This window comes from Myotis myotis, unplaced genomic scaffold (genome assembly GCF_014108235.1).
Source record: "Myotis myotis isolate mMyoMyo1 unplaced genomic scaffold, mMyoMyo1.p scaffold_m19_p_11, whole genome shotgun sequence".
Taxonomy (NCBI): Eukaryota; Metazoa; Chordata; class Mammalia; order Chiroptera; family Vespertilionidae; genus Myotis; species Myotis myotis.
In genome coordinates, this window is record NW_023416315.1 from 70260128 (window position 1) to 70276498 (window position 16371).

General features: G+C 39.0%; 1 pseudogene; it reads left to right on the forward strand.

Annotated features, from left to right (window-relative positions):
• Nucleotides 1-10522: 10522 nt before the first annotated feature.
• On the forward strand, nt 10523-12344 carry LOC118665798 (annotated as a pseudogene).
• Nucleotides 12345-16371: the final 4027 nt, after the last annotated feature.

Below are 16371 nucleotides of genomic sequence, written 5' to 3' on the forward strand. Positions count from 1 at the left end.
AATGAGGCAATAGGCAATAAAAAAATTATAAGCAAACTGACTGAAAATTGATTATTTTAATTATGGCTTTAAGGAAATACAAGATGCTGAAGTGTCCTCTAATTATTAATTAAGTAACACATTTCTACTAGCAACGTGACATGCAAGTTATACCTTCTTTGTTAATTGTCCTCGGTAGTATTTTCTAGGGTAGCCTATAAATACTACAAGCTTGGTGACTTAAAATAACAGACATTTATTCGCTTCAGTTCTGGAGGCAAGAAATCTACAATCAAGCTGTCAGCAAGGCCATGCTTCCTCTGAAAGCTCCTTCCTAGCTTCTGCTGGTTGCTGGCAATCCTTGGCATGCCTGTTTTCACATGTTCTTCGTGTGTGTGTGTGTCTATCTGTGGCTCTGTGTCTTTATATGACCTTTTTATAAAGGACACCTATCTTGCATTTAGGGTCACCTATAATCCAGTAATGACCTCATCTTAACTATTATATCTGCAATAATCCTTTTTCCAATTAAGGTCACATTCTGAAGTTCTAGTTGGACATGGATTTTTGTGGGACACTATTCAATCCAGTATAACATTATTTATAGCTTAGAGTACTAAATAGGTGCTTTATTTTAGTAGAAATTAAAATTTTTTAGACAAATAAACAAAAATTTGGAATCAGGAAGACCTAGGTTCAAATTCCTTCATTCCCTTTTGACCTTGAGCCAATTAATGTTCCACTGTCCTTTGTGAAATCTAGATAATAGGCATCTTAAGGTGATGTCAGATAATCTGATTTATTTAAAGCCAAGATAGGTCAAATAGATATTGTCTCCTTCCTCTCAATATCAGTTTCTTAAAAAATAATTAAATTTATTTGGATTATATCTATACTAATATAAGGGTAATATGCTAATTAGACCAGACATTTTCTGGACATCCTTCTGGACAAAGCCACAGTGGCGGGGGCTGAGGCATAGTTAGTTAGGGGGCGATCAGGCTGGCAGGGGAGTAGTTAAGGGATGATTAGGCTGGCAATCAGAGGCAGTTAGGGGCAATGAGGCAGACAGGCAGGCATGCAGTTAGGATCCAGCAGTCCTGGATTGTGAGAGGGATGTCTGACTGCAGGTTTATTCCCAATCCCTGGGACTAAGCTGGCAGTTGGACATCCCCCGAGGAGTCCCGGATTGGAGAGGATGCAGGCTGGGCTAAGGGTCCCCTCCTCCCCTGTGCATGAATTTCATGCACTGGGCCTCTAGTCCTATATAATAAAAGGATATGCAAATCAACCAGTGGAATGACGAGTTGCTATGAAGCTCAATGATCACCAGCGGGCAGACGCTCAATGCAGGAGCTGCCCCCCGGTGGTCAGTGTGCTCCCACAGGGGGAGCGCTGCTCAGCCAGAAGCCAGGCTCATGGCTGGTGAGAGCAGCAGCGGTGGCAGGAGCCTCTCCTGCCTCCACGCAGTGCTAAGGAAGCCAGTCTAAGCTGTCAGTCCAACATCCCCTGAGGGCTCCCTCACTGCAAGAGGGCACAGGCCAGGCTGAGGGGACCCTCCCCACCCCTTGCACGAATCTCATGCACTGGGCCTCTAGTTGGTTAATTAAATTATATAGGTTTTAAGTGTACAATTCTAGAAAACATCATCTGTAGATTGCATTGTGTCTCTACCACTTAAAGTCAAATCTCCTTCCACCACCATATAGTTTATTTCTTTTACCCTTTACTACCTCCCTCACCCCTATCCCTCTGGAAATCACTAGACTTTTATCTGTGTCCATGCGTTTTGGTTTGTTCACTTGTTGCTTTTGGTTTTATATCCCCCATGCGAATAAAATTATAATCAAGACAACATGGTATCGGCAGAAAAACAAACATACAGACCAGGGGAACACATCTGAGAGCTCAGAGATAAACCCATATAAATATAGGCAAATAATTTTTGACAATAGAGCAAAAAACACACAATGGAAAGAAGAAAGGCTCTTTAATAAATGGTGTTGAAAAGAATTGGAAAGCCACATGCAAAAGAATGAAACTAGACTATTTGTAAGCATACACAAAAAGTAATTCAAAATGGATTAAAGACCTAATAATAAGACTTGAAATAACAAATCACATGGAAGAAAACATAGGTACTAAATTTATAGACCTTGGTCTTAGAAAGGGTTTTATGTATTTGACCTCAAAAGCAAGGGGAAGTAAAAAGAAAAAAAAATAAATGAATGGGACCATATCAAACCTAAAAGCTTCTAAACAGCAAAAGAAACCATTAACAAATCAAAAGGTAGCCAATCTAATGGGAGAAGATATTTACAAACACCTCTGATAAGGGGTTAATATCTAAAATATATAATGAACTCATACAACTCAATGACAACAACAACAAACAAACAATACAATTAAAAAATGGGCAGAGGATTTGAACAGACACTTCTCTTAATATCTATATTTTTAAAGGAAGATAGACTATAACAACTTGATTCTTAAATAAGTGATTCTTAGTTAAGCTGGCATTATAAAGTTACTTGGACTGGAGAAGGTAATATAACATGATAAAGTTATTTGGACAGAGTTCATATGTTAAGAAAATGTGAAATCCTATTTAGGGAAACCCTTTGCCTTCAGAGTGGGAGAATGGTTGCCATGCAGAAAAGGCTTGTTCTCCTAAGCCAGTGATGGCGAACTTATGACACACGTGTCAGAGGTGACACGCGAACTTATTTTTTTGGTTGATTTTTCTTTGTTAAATGGCATTTAAATATATAAAATAAATATAAAAAAATTCATCTTTGTTTTAATGGTTGCAAATATCAAAAAAAATTCTATATGTGACACGGCACCAGAGTTAAATTAGGGTTTTTCAAAATGCTGACACGCCGAGCTCAAAAGGTTCACCGTCACTGCTAAGCACTGGCCCATGAGTTGACATTGTCAGGAGTCCACTAAAACTCCCCATGGCTGAGATTTTTACCTCACCCTCTAGAGATGAATCAAACATCAAGAATGCAATTAATATTCATTTTCTAGTTGACTGGAATGAAGATGTGGTGTGGTATGGAAAGAGATTTTTAGATAGATTTCAAGTGCTTTGTTGATGGATGACACCATTGCTTAAAGGTCTCCTTGCAGTAATGTTCTACTCGACTAAACCTTGCCTTGCCTCTGACTTGGGCCAGTAGTTACCCATGCACTTTCTTTCTCTAATTTTTTGTTGAGCACATCCTGACCAAAATGCCCCTGTCCATCTAGTCAGCCTCCAACACTGCACTGATGAGAATTCTCTACCTAGGTGCCTCCTCTCGCCACTTTACGCAGACCCAGTTTAGCTCTCTGATGCCATGTTGTTGAATTTGAAATCTTTGATTCTGACCATGTTCTTGTCTTTCAATCCTGGTAATGTAGTATCCAGACTCAGCAAGGAATTACTTTTCCCTTTATTATGTCTTTAGACATTCCAACAGCTAAATTATCAAATTGACTTGTACTTTTGTGTATGTCTATATGTGATTTTTAAAATAGAGGTTTGATGCACTTAGTAAAATTTTTTTCTTCAATATTTTTATCTTTACTTTTTAAATTTCTATAAACTTGACTTTATTCCCTAATTTCTGTTTTTAAAGTCTTATGAGATATACATATATTTGTTGCCATCTGGGGCAACGTAAAGGTGATATAGAGAGGTGAGAGTCATGAATATAACTTTCCAATTACTAAAATATTTTACTGGGGTGATGGTGAACTACATGACAATTTTAAAAAGATTTAATGCATTGTGCTAAACTTTGATCTCGTTGCAAATGTTTGTATATGTGAAATATAAAGAAACTATTACTAGAATATTTTATTTACCAAAATATGTAATCAAATAACTATTGATACAAAGAAGTTAAATTGTTATAGTAAATTCAACAGTTATGGCTCAAATAGTGATAGTCTGAATATTTATTATTTGAATGAGAGATCCTATTTTTATATTTTGCTATTTATGTTTCTCAGACTTAATTTATGATTCTGTTATTTTTAAGCAGATTAAATACAACCCTTTACAAAAGGTGGTGCCTCAGTAATGTTATAAGAACGATTCCATCTGGTGTTTTCAGCTATAAAATTCTTGGAAACCATCAAAATATAACTGCCTTTGTATTTTATTCCAAAACTAGTTTGGCTATGGTGATGTCTCTGAATATAAAGTATTATCTTTTCTAGAAATATTAGAAATGCATTCTAGTAAGGAACATGTAAATGGAAAATGATCAAGCTGAGAAGAGTTGCATACAAAGAAAAATCACATAATCTCCTTTTTTGTAATAAATCATGTTTTGTGGCCTGTATGTTATTTTCTTGTCAGTCCCAAGAAAGCATTTATTTTTTAAAATTTATCTTTAATAATGAAAGTATTACAGATATCCTATTTTTCCCCCCTTTGACACCCTCCAACCTATACCGCCCCCATACACACTCAGGCCTTCATTGTGCTATTATCTTTGTCCATGGGTTATGCATATTTATATATAAATTCATTGGTTAATCTCTTCCTGTTCCCCCACCCCTTTCCCTCTGGGATTCATCAGCCTGGTCCATGCTTACATGTATCTGGATCTATTTTATTCATCAGTTTAATTTGTTTATTAGATTCCACATATGAGTGAGATTATGTGATACTCTGACTGGCTTATTATGCTTAGCATAATACTCTCCAGGTCCCTCCATGCTGTCTCAAAGGGTAAGAGATCCTTCTCTTTTACAGCTGCATAGTATTCCATTGTGTAAATATACAACATCATTTTTATCCATTCATCTACTGATGGGTAGTTGAGCTGTTTCCAGATCATAGCTCTGTACAATTACAGAGCCCTGATAAGAACATAGGGGTGCATATATTCTTTCTGGCTGGTATTTCATAATTCTTAGGAAGTAATCTTAGACGTGGGATCACTGGGTCAAATGGTAGCTCCATTTTTATTTTTTAAGGAAATTCCAAACTCTTTTTTTTTTTTTAAATATATTTTATTGATTTTTTATAGAGAGGAAGGGAGAGGGATAGAGAGTTAGAAACATCGATGAGAGAGAAACATCGATCAGCTGCCTCCTGCACATCTCCTACTGGGGATGTGCCTGCAACCAAGGTACATGCCCTTGACCAGAATCAAACCCGGGACCCTTGAGTCCGAAGGCCGACGCTCTATCCACTGAGCCAAACCTGTTAGGGCCCATACTCTTTTCTATAGTGGCTGCACCAGTCTGCATTCCCACCAGCAATGTACCAGGGTTCTTTTTTTTTCTCCACATCTTCACCAGCAATTGTTGTTTTTTATTTGTTGATGGTAGCTATTCTGGCAGGTGTGAGCTGATACCTCATTGTTTTTTAAATTTCATCTCTCTGATGATTAGTGACTGAACATTTTTTCATATCTCTTTGCCATCTGTATATCCTCTTTGGAGAAGTGTCCATTTAGATTCTTTGCCCATTTTTTCCTTTATTGTTTAAAGTATTACACAAGTCTCCTTTTCCCCCCATAGCCTTTGCCCATTTCTAAATTGGATTGTTTGTCTTCCTTTTGTTAAGTTGTGTGAGTTCTTTATATATTTTGGAAATTAACCCCTTATCAGATGTATCATTGACAGATATGTTCTCCAATACAGTGAGATCCCTTTTCATTTTGTTGATGATTTCTTTTGCTGTGCAAAACTTCTTATTTTGATATAGTCCCATTTGCTTATTTCTTCTTTGTTTCCTTTGTCCTAGGCGATGTATTGGCAAACATATTGAGAGATGTCTGAGATTTTGCTGCCTACAGTTTCTTCTAGGATTTTTTTGGTTTCAGGACTTACATTTTGAGTTTATTTTTGTTTATGGTATAAGTTGGTGGTCTACTTTCATTTTTTAGCATGTACCTGTCAATTTTCCCAACACCATTTATTGAAGAAACTGTCTTTACTCCAATGTATGCCTTTGTCAAATAGCAATTGAGTGCAATGATTTCAGTCAATTTCTGGATTCTCTGCTCTGTTCCATTGATCTATATGCCTGTTCTTGTGCCAGTAACAGACTGTTTTGATTACAATGAATTTGTAGTATAGTTTGATATCTGGTATTGTGATACCTCCTACTTTGTTCTTCTTTCTCAAGATTTCTGCAGCTATTCAGGTCTTGTTTTGCTCCATATAAATTTTTGGAGTATTAGTTCTAGATCCATGAAATATGCCATTGTTATTTTAATAGGGTTCATGTAGAATCCATAGATTGATTTGGGTAGTATGCACATTTTAATCATGTTAATTCTTCCAATCCATGAACACGGTATATTATTTCATTTGTTTGTATCTTCCTCTATTTGCTTTTTCAGTGTCCTATAGTTTTCCCAGTATAGGTTTTTTACCTCTTTGGTTAAGTTTATTTCTAGGTATCTTATTTTTGTTGTTGTTGTTGCAATGGCAAATGGGATTATATTTTTAGTTTCTCTTTCTGAAAGTTAATTATTGATATATAAAAATACCATCCATTTCTGGGTGTTAATTTTGTATCCTGCTACTTTGCCAAATTAATTTATTAAATCTAGTAGTTTTTTGGTGGAGTCTTTAGGGTTTTTCTATGTACAATATCATGTCATCTGTGAATAACGAGAGTTTTACTTGCTCCTTTTCAATTTGGATGCCTTTTATTTTTTCTTATCTGATTTCTGTAGCTCAGGCTTCCAGTACTATGTTGAATAAGAGTGGTGAGACTTAGCTGGTTTGGCTCAGTGGATAGAGTGTCAGACTGCAGATTGAAGGGTCCCGGGTTCAATTCCAGTCAAGGGCACATGCCTCCATTGTAGGCTCCTCTCTTTTCTCTTCCACTCTCTCTAAAAATAAATGGAAAAATATCCTCAGGTGAGGATTAAAAAAAAAAAAAGAGTGGTGAAAGACAGCGATGAAGGCTATTTATTAAATTATTTTTTCTTCCCATACATGGAAGATGAATAATTGAAAAACCACAACAGATCATCCGCTATAATTTAGTGTCAGTTTATTGTTGGACTACTGTTGTTTTTGGTGAAAATATTTAATAAAAAGGTGAAGTTATGTAATGTCATTATTAAGACACTTCCCTGTGAATAATATATATAACATTAAATAAAATCAACTAAAATATGGTATTTTTAGTCTTTACTTTGATTATGCTACTTGAATATAATGTGTTTAGATTACATTCATTGCTTCACTGAGCCTTCAAATAATAAAGTCTATCATTTTTAACTACATGGGGCAAGAAAATGTCTTATAAAGAAGAGTGTTTTTTTTTTTTTCAATAGGTTTAAAATTTCTAATAAGATAGTACCCTGAAAGTTATTTCTCTTATTTATATAAAAGTTTATACAAAATAAATTTTTACAGAAGCACAGTGTTTAATATTTTCAGGAGCTTAAGAAAAATAAAACATTTATTTCCACTGGTCTGTTTCCTTTCATTAGACAATTAATAGTACGTAATCTTTTACATTGTTTATTTTGCTTTGGTTGCCAGGAACCTAAGAGCCACATGCATGAAATGATTAATTACAAAAATTATTTTAACTTGGTTCTACTAAAATTACTCTATTTTTCTATAATTAAAATTACCTTTTAATTACCTAGGCATTACATATACAAAATATCCTTTTAATTTTAAAAAATATATAGATAAAAGTAGATTATCCTTAAAGTTTACACTAATCCCAGCAGGTGGCCAAATTTATCTCTTTAGTTATCTTTCTAGTGATACGGAATTTTTGGACTGGAACCCAGATTTTTTGTCCGCCAGAATCGAAGAATGAATCCACGGACAGAAAGTGGTATAGCAAAGGTGGAGATTTATGGAAGAACTACAGACTCCCACATGGGGAGAGGGAAAGAGTCCCACAGAACGGACTCCCAAGTCTGAAGGGGGAAAGGGTCCCACTGAGTTCCCTTTTCCCTGTGGCTTATAAAGGCTGCAGATCCCAGTGCGCTGATATCTCCTCTGATTGGTCACTATTCCCTTAGACTGGTTACTATAGTAACTCCTGGGCTCAAAGGTTGAACCTCACATGGGACATGTGAAGTTCTCCCCGCCTCCTTCCCTATTGTTTTTCTACTCCCTTGGGCTTTCTTCTCCTCCTTCTGAATGAAGGGCTTCCTTCCCTTTATTTTGTAAATATAGGCCTTCTGCTGTTTCCAGCTCCCTCATTCTATGGAAATGTACCTGTTGCAGCTTTTCAGCTTCCCTATTCTATGGAAATATACCTTCTGCTGCTCTGTAGCTCTGTGCTTCCTTCATGGTCCCCCTAATTTCCAAAATTTCTAATATTTCCTAATCCTGTCCTATTTTACCCCTAAAATTCCTGTTTCACTAGAACGCACCTCCTGGTTCACTAGTACTAGTATTTCTTTAGTTAAGATTCTGAGATATGAAATTCAATATTTTAAATGTCAAAGAATGTTTCCAAATTGCCTTCAGGGTGGCTGAAACAATTCATACAGCAACATATATGCCATTCACTAATCCATTCAAATATATAAATATCCCTGAGTAGTATACTAGTTATAACAAGTTTTTGTTTTCTCAGATACAGTGTATCTCCTTTTGTGCCCTGTTCTCTGCCCCAGAAGGATCATCTGTTTTACCATATGAATGGCTTCTTCACCCTCTGGCTTCCAATTGGATTCAATCTCAAGATGTGTAAAAAAAAAAAAAAAAAAAAAAAAAGCAGGAGAAGGAAAGTAAAGCTGAGGATCCCTTACTGTTTGGTTTCCTTGGGATGACGATGTCCCTTGTAGGGAGGACACAGCTCTTCTCTTCGTCCAGGTTCCAGTAAATACTTTATCCTTCTGACCCTTTTGGTTTCAGGGTAAAAAATCCTCCGTGTTGCTAGACCTGGAGAATGAAAATATCCCTTAAGATCCCCCTACCTGATCAGACCTGTTAAGTTTGACCTTCATTAAACATTCCTTGAATTATCTTAGAGTAGGCCATTCATTTCCTGTTGGGATCCTAACTGATCCAAGAGCATTTTAGTCACAAAACTCCACTGTAACTGCTGGAATACAGCAGAGGAAAAACCAACACGATAAAAATGTCACTGCTCCTTTAAAGAAAAGTCCAGCCCAGATGGCTTCACTGGTGAATTCTAGCAAGTACTTAAAGCATAAAACAGAAAATATGAATAGACTTTTAACAAGTAAAGAGATAGTTTTATTAAAAAAAATGAATGGTTTAAAAGAAAAAAATAGTTTGAGTTCTTTATATAATTTGGAAATTAACACCTTATCAGATGTACTTATACAACTTAATAAAAGGAAGTCATACAATCCAGTTAAAAAAATGGACAAAGGACTTAGATAGCTACTTCTCCAAACAGGACATACAGATGGCCAAGACATATAAAAAAATGCTCAAAGTCACTAATCATCTGAGAGATGCAAATTAAAATGATAATGAGGTATCCACTCACACCTGCCAGAATGGCTACAATCAACAATTTAAAACAAGTACTAGTGAAGATGTGGAGAAAAGGGAACCCTGGTACACTGCTGGAGGGAATGCAGACTGATGCAGCCATTATGGAAAACTGTGGAGTTTCCTCAAAAAATTAAAAATCGAACTGCCGTGTGAACCAGTGATCCCACTTCTAAGAATATATCCTAAGAATTTCTAAACACCAATCAGAAAGGATGTATACACCCCTATATTCATAGAAGCACAATTTACAATAGCTAAGATCTGGGAACAGCCCAAGTGCCTATCAGTAGATGAGTGGATAAAAAGCTGTGGTATATTTACACCATGGGATACTATGCAGCTGTAAAAGAGAAGGATCTCTTACCTTTTGAGACATCATGGAGGGACATGGAGAGTATTATGCTGAGCAAAATAAGCCAGTCAGAGAAATACAAGTTTCACATGATCTCACTTGTATGTGGAAACTAATGAACAAAATAAACTGATGAACAAAATAGATGCAGAGACATAGAAGTATGAAACAGACTGATGACTCTCAGAGGGAAAAGGATGAGGTGGGACGAGATTAACCAAAGAACTTATATGCATATACACATAACCCATGGACACAGACAGTAGTGATGTGAAGGCCTGGGGTGGAGCAGAGGTGAGGTGGGGTGGAAGGGGTCAATGGGGAAAAGGCGGGGATCTGGAGTACTTTCAATAATAAAGATACTTAAAAAATTACTTTATGAGTCTTAGTAAACTAGTTGTGCTGGGCTCTGATTGGGTTTTTAGTCTTGGCTGAGCTCACATATGCATTTGCAGTCAGCTACTGGTTGGCTAAATTAGGCTGGTCTATGATGACCACTACTGGGAAAGGTCATTTCTGCTCTACTTGGTCTCTCAATCCTCAACAGGCTAGCCTGGGATTGTGCACATGGTAATGAGGCAAGATTACATAAAAGAAACAAGCGTGGTTCTCTGGTATGTGAGCTTGGAAATGGCACGTCAATTCTGCTGCAGTCTGTTGGCCAATAGAGGTTGTATAGCCATACAGCACCAGTTCTCTTTCTTTTTGCTCTGGGTACACTAATACATGCGGATCTCAGAGCTGGTTGCTGATGTCAACATATTGGATGCTTGGTGAGAATTCCATGTTAAAGTAGAAGTATACATGATAACTCTGTTACCATAGCTATTTATTTTAAAAAACTTATTAATCAACCCCGAAGTACCTGAGGAATATGGCTGATTGACATAGAATGAATCATTTTGTCCATGCAATTACTGAGAGATTCTAATCCAGAAAAGAAGTTGGTGAGTTTTAAATGAGGCACAACCTTTCTTGCAGTGTGGGCACATTTGTAGATAATATCATTTGCCCATATGCTTTCAATTTCTGAACATCTGGTCAAAATCATAGCTATTGCCCATAAATGCATGCTCCTCTTTTTCTAGACTAAGTAGATCATGAGATATAAAGTTGAATTTATAACCACTGGCAGGATTTTCATTCTGCCCTAGTCTCAAATAAGGCTGTATAATTGCAGTAGTACCAACCCAGCCAATCTAAGCCTATCACAGGAACCATTTGTCAAACAAAACTTTTTAAAAAAATATTTTGCTGTATAAATATTGTAATAGGCAGTATCCATGAGACTATAAATATGCTTTGAGGAAGGTGTGACAGTATATAGCACAAATCAGTTTATGGAAGTGTAACTATATGCAAATGAAACTGTTTTTTGGGGGAGGGGATGGGGTGTAAGTGTCAGGACTTGTTGAAGCCTAGTTCTATAAAGACTTCTTATATTTGACAAAGGAATGCTGTTGGGCACCCAATTCATACCGAGCACAGGCCACATAAACGTCTCTGTTCCTTACTGAACTGTCTCCTCAAATGATCCAAAAAAATTATGGTTAATTTTCCATCTTTTGTCATTTTTGAAGCTTGACTTGAAATTCAGCTGTCAGGAAGAGCAAGTGGCCCCATGGAGAAGTTCCTGTGAAGAGACATAGCCAACAACTTGCTTCATACATAAGTGAACCATCTCGAAAGTGCGTTCAGACCCAGTCGTGCTGCTCCAGCAAATGCTGTGGAAGAAAGAGTTGTCCAGGCCACTTCACCGGCACTGAAGATAGTGGTTGGGGTGGGAAGGTTGCTCTGGGCTACGGTTGGCAGACATATGTGTTCCATTCCTTGGGGAATCCCTGCCTCTGCAGCCCTCAGGCCTGCTGCTTCATGAAGAACAGGCTTGACAAATGTATTATGGTCTGCTTCCCGTCGAGCAAAATTTGCCTTTAGCACCAGTTCCTCATACAGTTCCCCATGCTCCTGCCACCACCCAGCATGCAGCCTATTTGAAGAGTACAGCCCTTGTTGAAGGAGAGTTCAAAGAACTAAGCCTGGGTGACGTTAAGGGGAAGTATTTGATGCTCTTTTTCTGTCCTCTGGATTCCACCTTTGTGTGTCCTCCAGATATTACTGCTTTCAGGGACAAAGCCCATGAGTTTCATGCTGTGAACTGGGAAGTTGGGGCAGTTTCCAGGGATTCCCACTTCAGCCATCTTGCCTGGATCAACACATGGAGGAAGAAGGGCGGTTTGGGCCACATGAACATCACACTGTTGTCAGATTTGACTCAGCAGATTTCCCGAGACCACGGTTGCTGAGAGAAGGTCCTGGTCTTGCCCTAAGAGGTCCCTTCATCATTGACCCCAAGGGAGTCATCAAGCATATGAGTGGCAATGACCTCCCAGTGCACAGAAGCCTGAAAAAGACCCTCCTCCTGGTGAAAGCATTCCAGTTTGTGGAAGTCCATGGAGAAGTCTGCCCAGCAAACTGGACCCCGGGTTCTCCAACAATCAAGCCACATCCGACTGCTTCCAAAGAATACTTTGAGAGGGCAAAGCAGTAGATCATCTCACGTGCACCTGCAGCTTCTCAAAAGAACCACAGGTGAGCTCATTTTTGGCATTTCAAGGCAATTATGTATAGAAGGCAAAAATCAATTATGTTTGCATTCATTAATATTTCTCTAAATGTTTTGGGAGTTTTTTGTTTTGTAACATTGGCTAAGGCTTTCAAAACATGGTTAATTACTAACATGAACCCTTTATTTAACTTTTTGATGGCTAGCTAGTTTAGAGACTGCCTAGTTGATCTGTTTCTTGGATCATGTCTTCAATGGGAAACACTTCTTAACCTTACCTGAACCTCTGTGTACACCAGTGTAGGACAAGTACCAAAAGCCTCTGATAAGAATCCTGAAATTTTCTTTATGAACTTCTTTGTACTAAACTGAATTTTTTAAGGTAACAAAGATTCTGGCCTTAAGTTTTTAGCATCAGCAGTCTACTTTAACTCTTGGAGTGGAGACATATTTGATTAAAATAATGTGAATCATGTATGTGAAAAAACAGTGGCAAAGTGACCTAACTGATCATGTATTCTCCTCATCCCTGATATTTGTAGCTTAGATAGTTATTTTGCCTATTTTATTTGTTAGCTGACTTAGTGTCCCCATACATTTCTAGGCATTGATCAAAGGTAATGATAGGTACTATTTATTTACTGCAGGATTGCCCTTTGAAATCATTGTGATTATATTTTCTGAAGTGCTCAATGTAAAGCTTATAATGCAAAAATAAATATATTAAAAAAAGAGTTGTCCAAGCGATCCCTGTAATCTCGTGAGTGGAGGGCTAAAACTAATTTTGTAGTATGTTAATTATGTCCGACGCTCTTTTGAATAGATTTTTAACCAAACATATATATTTAGATATTTTTACTGATCTATGATTCTTGGTTCTGAAATTCCTGCATGTCATATGCATGATACACAGTATCAGCCCCATAAGCAGAAAAAATACTCCAATGAAGTAAACCTAAATAACAAGATTCAAACTAGAAAAGGTCATGTGCAAGCCAGGATTTTTCAAATATTTCTTGTCATGGTGATGCTCCCAGCTCCTTCCTTGTCCTGGACACCCAAGGGTATATATAGTTCCTCTCTTGGGCATAAAAATATCTATAGGACATTATAGTACATTTAGGTACCAATGATGTATAGTGAAGAGTGGATCCAGCTGGCATGCTTACAATGATCGAATTGTATTGCTCTTACTTTAATAAAATACATTGCTCCATTATTAACTAGCAATAAATAATGCATTTGCTTTCTAGACATGAATGAGAGTCCTTACGATTCATATTCCAGGAAGGCCTGAGAAAGTGGCTTCTAATCCATATGGAATAACACACTGGTTAATAGTTTTCAGGATAAATCACAATTTATCTAGAATATAATCTTTATATATTTGGATGCTTCAAACTAGACCAAGGAGAAAATCTGAACTGTAAGTCTCAATTAGAAATACGGGATGGTACTATGCTGAAAATGGTAGTCCTTGACCTACATCTGGCACTAGAAGCCAGTATGATTAATTTCTAGTTGAACTAAGGGCCTCTTTTTGGGCAAGGCCTGCACTAATTTTAGGTATGGAACAGTGACAGTACCCTTTGGACTACAAAAGAAGGAAGGAAGGAAGGAAGGAAGGAAGGAAGGAAGGAAGGAAGGAAGGAAGGAGGAGGAAGGAAGGAAGGAAAGAAGGAAGGAAGGAGGGAGGGAGGGAGGGAGGGAAGGAAGGAAGGAAGAAAGGAAGGAAGGGAGGAAGGAAGGAATGAGAGAGAGAAAGAAAGAAAGAAAGAAAGAAAGAAAGAAAGAAAGAAAGAAAGAAAGAAAGAAAGAAAGACATACGATGAATATACCATAAGGAAACTCCACAGTCCAGAGCAGGAGCTCTGTGATCACAAGCTGGGTTTGAGTCCTGACCAAGCAGCTACTAATTGTATGAGCTGAGTAATGGTCTTAGGTTTAAAAGCTGTTTTACCAAGTTTCTAAAAAGAAGTGAAGAAATAACTTGCCTTCCAAGAAGGGCTGTCGCGGGATGCAGCACTCAGTCAGGTCAGGGCTCCGTGTCTACTTCCCAGACGCTTTCACACCTGGTTGGTGAGGCTGGTGGCCAGGACAGCCATGGAGAAAGTATACCAGACTCCAGGCCTCACAGAGAAGCTGGGACGGTCCCCAAGGAGGTAGGCCACCACCGGGCAGGATCTGGGTGGCTCCAGCACTGGCTTTGAGCAGGCTCTGGCCTCCTGGTCCCTGGGAAAGGTGCCAAAGCACCCACAGAGCCAGAGCCCAGACAGGGTGAGGTCGGGCAGATGGGTCCTCCTCCATGGTCTGGAACAGACTCAACATGAAGGGACATCAGGTGCCACACAGCTGCTACCCACAGCTGGAGGTCCAGATGCTGGGAAGTCATGAAGGGGTTGGCCAATAGTTGAGGCCCCACCCCTTGCTCGTAGATCTCTCTCTTCCAAAGTGGGACTTTCCCTGTGCACCTTTCTCCATTGCCATTGCCATGGAGACATCAGAAGTTCCTGGCTGAAGTTAGTTCAGTGCATGCCAGAGCGCCAGAGTGGGAGGCAAAGGAGAAGCTCTCCCAGTTTCTAGTCTATTCTCGGGTTCGTTTGGTGCACAGCTGGTTCCAGATGGGCAATTGGCTTTCTAAGTTTGTCTGTCATTTCACTGCCACTGTCCCTTGCCTGTTGGCTGTCATTCAGTGGTTTTCCCTGTTGGTTGTGATGGTGCCCACCTGGCCAGTACCACCCCACTGCTCTGGCACCTGCCCTTGGTTCTGGTCACAGGCTGTTCTGAAGCATAGTAATCCCTCCTTTGGAAAACTGCTATTTGAAACTGCTGTTTGAACTACTCTGTTATTTTTAGACAGTCTCTTATTCTGTAGGTCAACTCTGTTATTTTTAGATAGTCTCTTATTTTGTAAAATATAACTATGTTTTTAGCTTGGATAATAGAAAAGATAAACTTAATTGTCTGACCTTGCAAGCTAGCCATCTAACATAAGGGACTGATACGCTGATACTGATGCCAAGGTTCAGGTGTCTGTATAGATAGGATATGTACTCAAGGTTACAAGTTGTCTGTATAGATATGACAGGTGTTTGTTAGATATGATACATACTCAAGGTTACAAGCTGTCTCCAAATTAACTTACACAAAGAACTAGAAGGATATAAAAAGGAAATACTCCTTCCTGTGTTTGTTCAGAATTTGACAGAGGTAATCTGCTCTGAACCTGTGTGCAATAAAGATGACTCCTAACTAATTGGCTCAGTTCCACCAGGATCCTGCGCCTTTACCATCTGGCCTTTACATCCAGCTGAAGAGACCGTGTCCTCTCCCGCAGCCCATGTGCTCTCCTCTGGGGACCCTCCCTTGGTGACTGGGAAGGGCCCTCCAAAGAAGCCTGCTCTGTCTGCTCCTAGTGCCGTGATGTCTGGACACTTGAGCACCATTAATATCCCTCCTCCAGGGCACAGACTTTCTCTCCCCCTTTCACCGCCCGAGCAGGTAGTCAAGACTGTGAAGCCTGTACCATCCCACTCCATTGCCCAAAGGAGATGGAGGTGAAAGTCCAAGAAGAGCCATTAAAACAGATGGCAAAGAACGAAGAGGATCCCATAGAGACCATGGACAGGATGATTGGAACAACCTTCAGAGCAGTGGGGAACTACCACTGGCCCCTGGAGAACAAGTCTTCACTTCCCATATGGGCAGTCCTGGGGCTCTAGACTTCAATGCTAGGCACCTTCAAGACAGCTTGAGATGTACCCATGTGCTTTTCCTCTGAAGGTCAGGTGGTCGCAAGCTCATAGAGCCCAATGGGAGATGCCCTGCCTCCTTTGAACCCTGACCCAATCCCACGCTGCTCCCTACAGTCAGAGAGATCCACAAAGAAAGTGCTGGGTGAAGACCATCCACCTAGCTTTCCAGGTTCACTAACGTTGGGTAAGGAGATGCTCCTCCACCAACGAGCAATTTTCCAGCAGGAAGCCGAGCAAATGCAAAATATTCATGCCGC